The sequence below is a fragment of the Lethenteron reissneri genome, chromosome 11 (assembly GCF_015708825.2).
Source record: "Lethenteron reissneri isolate LAM-NWPU_2019-01 chromosome 11, ASM1570882v1, whole genome shotgun sequence".
In the NCBI taxonomy this organism is placed as follows: domain Eukaryota; kingdom Metazoa; phylum Chordata; class Hyperoartia; order Petromyzontiformes; family Petromyzontidae; genus Lethenteron; species Lethenteron reissneri.
The window spans coordinates 12,178,052-12,185,151 of NC_083789.1; positions in this window are offsets into that span (position 1 = coordinate 12,178,052).

Below are 7,100 nucleotides of genomic sequence, written 5' to 3' on the forward strand. Positions count from 1 at the left end.
AGCGCACTGGACTTGTAGTTTAAACAATGGAGCGAGTCTCTCAAATCTCCCTCCACCTTCTGCCTCTGTCCACCCCAGCAGTGTAAATGGGTCCACCCATGCCTCTCCCAACACGTGGGTCCACCCACGCCTCTCCCAACACGCCCGGTCAGCGTGACAAGAGTCGACCAGTGGACGCACTTCCGCCGTAGCTGTTGGCGTGAGCGGGCACTTGCAGGGCTGCGCCTTCATCTGCGTTGGTTCTGGCGAGAGGAGACGGCTCGCGTGGGGGTGGGGGGGGGCAACGGCGTCGGGAGAGGCCTTCCACCAGCAGTGGATGGACCATGGCCGATGCGTTCATTGTGGGGTTCGCAAGCAGGAATCGAATGTGTTTGGCGCAGTTCAATCTCTATCTGCTTTACACAGCAACACGTCAAGCGGCCAGCAACAAGCAGCACTCTTGTCGGAGTGGAGAGAGTGTCTCGAATTGAGCGAGGTTATTTCTGTATGAGGGGGGGGCGATGATGATGGTGGTGATGATGATGAGAGGAGGGCATGGTGATGGTGATGATGGGAGGAGGGGATGGTGATGATGAGGGTGACGATGGGAGAAGGGGATTTCCAAGTGGAGCATGTGGGGGGGGGGGGGGGGGGGGGGGGACCTGTAGTGTGGTGAGTGGTTGGGTTGAGTAGGTGAGTGAATGAGTAAGTGGTTGGGTAAGTAGTTGCGGTGAGTGAGTGGGTGAGTAGGTGAGTGAGTGGGTGAGTAGGTGAGTGAGTGGGTGAGTAGGTAAGTGAGTGGGTGAGTAGGTGAGTGAGTGGGTGAGTGGGTGAGTAGGTGACTGAGTGGGTGAGTAGGTGAGTGAGTGGGTGAGTAGGTGAGTGAGTGGGTGAGTAGGTGAGTGAGTGGGTGAGTAGGTGAGTGAGTGGGTGAGTAGGTGAGTGAGTGGGTGAGTAGGTGAGTGAGTGGATGAGTAGGTGAGTGAGTGGGTGAGTAGGTGAGTGCAGTATTTGCAGTCGTAAGTAGCAGTGGCAACAGTCGTGTAAAGCATCGGTAACAGCAGATCGCCATTACGCGTCGTTATGTGCAGATACCATACTAGCTTATTATTAATATTATAGTTTTTTTAGTTTGTCTGGCTGGCTGACTGGCTTGGTCAGACGGTCACGATCAAAGGACGTGAGCGTTTCGAGTCGGATACAAAGCAGAGAGGCGGACAATAGGCGCGCACCGCCTGCGCTCGGCACTCTGATGGGATGCGTCAAGACGACGCTCGTGTTGTTCTACGCGCAGTGGACGGACACATGAGAGGCCACACCATCAAACACAACAGCAGCGCCTTGCCCCAACAGTCTGTGTGCAGCAGCAGCAGCTACAGCAGCAGGAGCGGTGTGCAGGTGTGGGTAGTTGCAGCAGCTACAAACCTGGCGACCCGGGTTCGATTCCCGTTCACGGCCAACACCAGTGACGATTATCTGAACCGGGCCTGGGCCTCCCCTAGGTCGACTCAGCCTCAAATGAGTACCTGGTGCGATGTGTAAACACCGGCCGGGCGTGGTTGTTGGCCACCCACCCCCTCGAGGTGCTCGCTAACAGCACTTGCCCCTACAGTCTGTTAAGGCTACACGGGGGATCTTTGTCTTTGTAGTTGCAGCAGTGCAGGTATCAATATGAGGCCGCAGCAGTGGCAACGTGCAGCAGTAATGAGTGGTATGCATGCATTTATCTCCACGATTTCAATAACGATGTGTCTTGTATTATTACTATGTATGTTGTGTCTATTGTGTCTATTGTGTTAGTATTATGTCTATTGTGTTAGTGGTGTGTCTATTGTGTTAGTGATGTGTCTATTGTGTTAGTATTATGTCTATTATGTTAGTGATGTGTCTATTGTGTTAGTGATGTGTCTATTGTGTTAGTGATGTGTCTATTGTGTTAGTGATGTGCCTATTGTTTTGATGGAACTTGGGAAGGACGTTGAGAGGCTTCAGATGCTAGAGAGGTCCAGGAGTCCATGTCCATTTGGCCCTTTGCTGGACGAAGGGCTCCCTCCCTCGCCCGCCCCTACGCCGTGCGGGTCGTGAATGTGGCCATACTTCCCCACGCCGGTCCCTGTGAAGTATGGATTGTAGTGTGAAGTCTTCATGACGTGTGCACATGTGTCTTCACGTACGCGGTGCCTGTGTTTGAGTGAGCGGGTATGTATATGTAAACACCGCCACTGGGGAGACAAAGGCGGCTGGGCAGTGGTGCTGGCCACGCAACCCCCTCGTGTGCCGTCCAGGCCTTCATAGGTGCTGCTCGCTAACAACACTTGCCCCAGGAGTCGGTGAAGGCTACACGGGGGACCTTTGTCTTTGCTTGGGGAGCGCAGGACTCAATTGCTCTGCGCTCCGAACCCGACCGCTCGTGGCCAACACAAATGCCGATTATCTGAACCGGTACTGGTCCTCCCCTAGGTCGACTCGGCCTCAAATGAGTACACAGTACGGATGCGTAAAATAGCCACCGGAGAGACAAAGGCGGCTGGGCAGTGGTGCTGGCCGCTCCACCGCCCTCGTGCGCTGTGCCGGCCGACGGCATGGGTGCTACTGCCTAGCAGAGGACTGTGTAGGCCACACGGGGGGGGGGGTCTTTGTAAGGGGGGGGGGGGGTTGAGGAGGATGTGTGAGAGTACCTGACCCCCCCCCCACCTTTGGTGACCCCTTGATGTGCCCGGGCTGCGTGGCTGTCACGCGCACACGTGGCTCGCCGTGCACGCGCGCTAATTACGCTCGCTCGTCAATTACGCCCAATTATTGTGCCACGCGCATCAAACGTGTCCGGCTAATTAACATTGTGCGTGGGTGGGTGCGTGCGTGTGTGTGTGGGCGTGAGGGTGCGTGCATGGGTGTGTGGGCGCGTGGGTGCGTGCGTGGATGCGTGCGTGGGTGTGTGGGTGCGTGGGATCCCTCGTCTCGCCTTGAACAGACTTGTTGAGGGTAGCACCTATGAGAACCGGCACGGCACACGAGGGGGTCGGGTGGTCAGCCCCATGCCCGGCCACCTTTGTCTCCCCAGTGGCGATGTTTACACACCGCACCAGGTACTCATTTGAGGCTGAGTCGACCTAGGGGATGCCCAGGACCGGTTCAAATATTCCGCTGCTGTTTGCGGAAATCTAACTCGGTTGGCCGGGTTCATAGCGCTGTGCGCTAACCGCTGCGCCACCGCTCCCCGTACAAACGTGGACACAGGCACAAGTGGGTAGTGAGGAGTGCCGTCAGTGTCTCTTGGGGCTTGAACACGGACTCGCACCGACCTCGCTCCAGGGAGTCCACGACTCGAGTCCGCGCGACGCGCCACCGCTACCTACGCCTTTGTTTGCCAATTTTTTTTACCAATTTTACTCACGCTGCACACTTTTTAAACTCGTATCACATGATACGCTCAGCAATTAACGATATCTGCGTCACGGGGAACACGTGTACACACCCACACTGAGACCTCACTCTTAACATGAATCCGATCTATTCACGGAGACAGCGTTAATTTCCTTTGTGCGTCGCGTGAAATGTGTTCCACAATCAGCGGGCACGTTTACCGTGGCGCGAGTTTGTGACACCCTGCCTTACTCCGTCTATACACACGTAAACAAAGTGGCACAGCGGTTAGTGAACCCGGAGACCTGAGTTCGATTCCCGGCTATGGCTAACATCGGCGAAGAATATCTAAACAGGTTATGGACTCCCTGATGTCACCAACTCGCTCCGACCGGCGTGGTGAAGTATGGTCAAACAACGCCCGCGACCGACACAGCGCGGCGAGGCCTTCATCCAGCAGTGGATTGACACTCGTGGCGGTAACTTCACCCCACGGGAGCTTGTGCCAGGCTAGGTGCACTTTTGAGGCTAGGTGAAACTCGCTGCGCGAATGGTCGCAGGACATGCACGCATGTGTACAGTTAATTTCTACGACGCAGGTATATACAATACAGTGTGTGTATATGTACACGCACGTGACCGAATGGATATACTTCCTCACGCTGGTGTAGGGGTTCAGAATCAAAACATTTATATATGCTGGAGGAATCCGATGAGCTCTAAAGCTCTTTTTCACAGATAACCAGTAGGGGGGGGAAGGGTTGGTGTTGGCGGCGCGGTATGACCCCGGGTTGGAGGTCACTCGCCGTGGACGGGACGGAAAAGCGGTCACGCCACTTACCTGACCCCCAAACCCAGGCACGATCCCTGCTACTGCTGCCGCTGCTGCTGCTGCCGCTGCTGCCGCTGCTGCTGCCGCTGCTGCTGCCGCTGCCGCTGCCGCTGCTGCTGCCGCTGCTGCTACTGCCGCTGCTGCTACTGCTGCTACTGCTGCTACTGCTTCTCGGTAGCTGTCACGTCGGCGTCTCGCCTGGAAACAAGTGGCAGGGCGGCTTCACCATCCACCCATACCTTCCCCCATGCACTATCTCTCTCGTCCGCTCAACAATCCATCCATCTCGATTTAAAGCTTTCGTGACTGCAGGGATTCATCTTCTTGGTTCTTTCGGTAAAATCACGTAGAAGGGACAGCGTCTTTCCGACAGACCTATTCTTCACCTGAGGACGGCTGCTTGCGTTGTGGCCGAAACGTCGTGAGAATAATTTTATTATGTTTTATTTTTATTATTTTATTATTTCCCTTCTACGTGACTTTACCGAAAGAACCAAGAAGATGAATCCATCCATCCATCCATCGATTAATCAATAAATATATGCATACATCAATCAATGCATATATATAAATCTATCAATCCATGCATTGTCCATCACTCCATGCATCATCCGTCCATCCATTGCATGATCCATCCATCCATGCATCTTCCATTATATCATCCATGCTTATATAAATACATCAATCCATCCACGCATCATTCATCAAACCTTACATGAAATAAAATATATCAATAATTAATTCATCAATCATACGACCATCATTTATACATCCGTCATCCATCAACATCATTCCATCAAATATACATCGATCATCCATCACGATCAATACATTCACCATCAATACATCGACCACCGTCAATACGTCCATCACAAATCCATCCTTCATTTTTCAATTAATCCAGCCATTGTCATCAAATGATACACTTTTCGTCATCCATCCATCAACCTCAAAGAATGTGATCGTCACTGTCATGACCATAATTATCACCATTGTCTCCATCATCATCAGCATCATCATCAGCATCATGGTGTCTTGACGCCAGTTGCTCACTCACTACAGGCGCTCTCACTGCGACGAGATGTCGAGATTGTTGGACACTTTATCGACCCAATTGATGGTGACGATGGTTCGGGTTCCACTCGAAGCGTGGAGTCGAGCGAGCCCCGGGCGCCCAGCGGCTCAACCTGGCTCAGGAGCCAGACGCCGATGTTGAGGTCTGCTGCTGCTGCTGGCCATGACGAGAGGGCTTCAGCAGCAGCAGCAGAGAGAGAGTTCGTGTCGCTCTGCTGTTGCTTCGTTAAGGCAGCGCAATCCGCAGTGGGATGACTGCCCGGGTCGTCGTTTGGGTTGCACGGCCACCGACACTCACCTTTGCGCCCCACATCACCGAGTGAGCCCACGACTGAAACATCATCTCAGGTGAGCACGTGGTCTGTCGGTACGTTGTGAGCACAGGTAGATTGTGTTGGCGATGCTGCTGCTGCTGCTGCTGCGTTGGCAGTGGTGCACAGGCAACAGCAACACTGCGTGAGCAGTCTTACAACAGGCAACGTTTCCAGCAATGGCCCTTCATGCATAGCACGTGGGTGACGCTTGCGAGGTTGTGGTCATGTATGTACGTTGGCGCCGTACGGAGCGAACCCGTCCTCATACGAGGTGCGGGGGATGGGCAACAACATAATCACAAAAAGCAGTTCTCGAGAAACGAGTTTTCAATCGAGATGATTTAAAAAGTGCAAAGCTTCGGAAGGAAGAGCGTTCCAGACGGCCGCAGAAGCGCATTTGCGAGCGCGCGATGCGGTGACCGCCATCTGTGTTCGATGGCTGTCAGGCAAAGGTCGCTGCTGCGAGGATGACCGCAGTTCGCTTGATGATGAATGCGCCGGGGTGGCGATCGTGGCGATGGCGAGGGACTAGCCGACGATTCGATGTCCGATTTGTGCGATCCACTCCACGGCTTCCCGAGAGCCCGGGTGGAGAAATGAAGTGCCTCCCGCAAAGACGGTGGCTGGGATGAGGATGTGATGATGATGACGGTGCATGATGGTGTCGATAGTGATGATGATGATGGTGGTGATGGCGAGTGATGACGTCAGCCACACTGCTCGTGATGTGCAGAGCGGCGACAGTCGTGGACGCAGCCGCTCTCAGGAAGGAGCCGAGCGAAGCTGCTCGAGACGTCTTCTCTTGCTTCTTGTCACGAGTCACGTCCACCTCCACCACTCCACCTCTCGCCCCTCCACCTCTCGTCCCTCCACCTCCACCCCTCCACCTCTCGCCCCTCCACGTCTGACACTGTCACGCACTCGGCTCACCGGGAGGGACCGTCACTGCGGGATGCACAATCGAGGCGAGCACCACCATCCAAGCCCCGTGGCGCTGTTTGTGTCGCGACGAGTTTGCTTTAACACCCTCATCGGCAGTCACGAAATCCGCAATAAATAACAACAACAACAACAAACTGAGTCGTGCACTGTGCATCACAGCCCGGCGCTGGAGAGAAACCACACACCCACCACACAGTGTCGGCCACCATGGCGCCTGTTTAACCATACTTCACCACTCGTTCTCAATGCGGATATGTGAAGTGGAAGGGCGCGTGGTGGTGCGGAAACCGGTTTGGATATCGCTCGCCGCTCATGGCAAAGTCGGTTCGCCCGTGCGCGGTGCGCTAACCATGGCGCCCACCGCTCCCAGCACCGCAGCGCGCAGCACTCGAGAAGAGCGGCGGCAGCGAACGTAGCGGGAGTGTTGGTCGCGCTACGTGGAGACACGGGCTGGGTGGGGGACACGGGCTGGGAGACACGGGCTGGGAGACAGGGGCTGGGAGACACAAGCTGGGAGACAGGGGCTGGGAGACAGGGGCTGGGGGCCTGGAGCAGGGAGCTGGACGCGGCCTCTCAGCACGCGGCAGGAGCGCGGC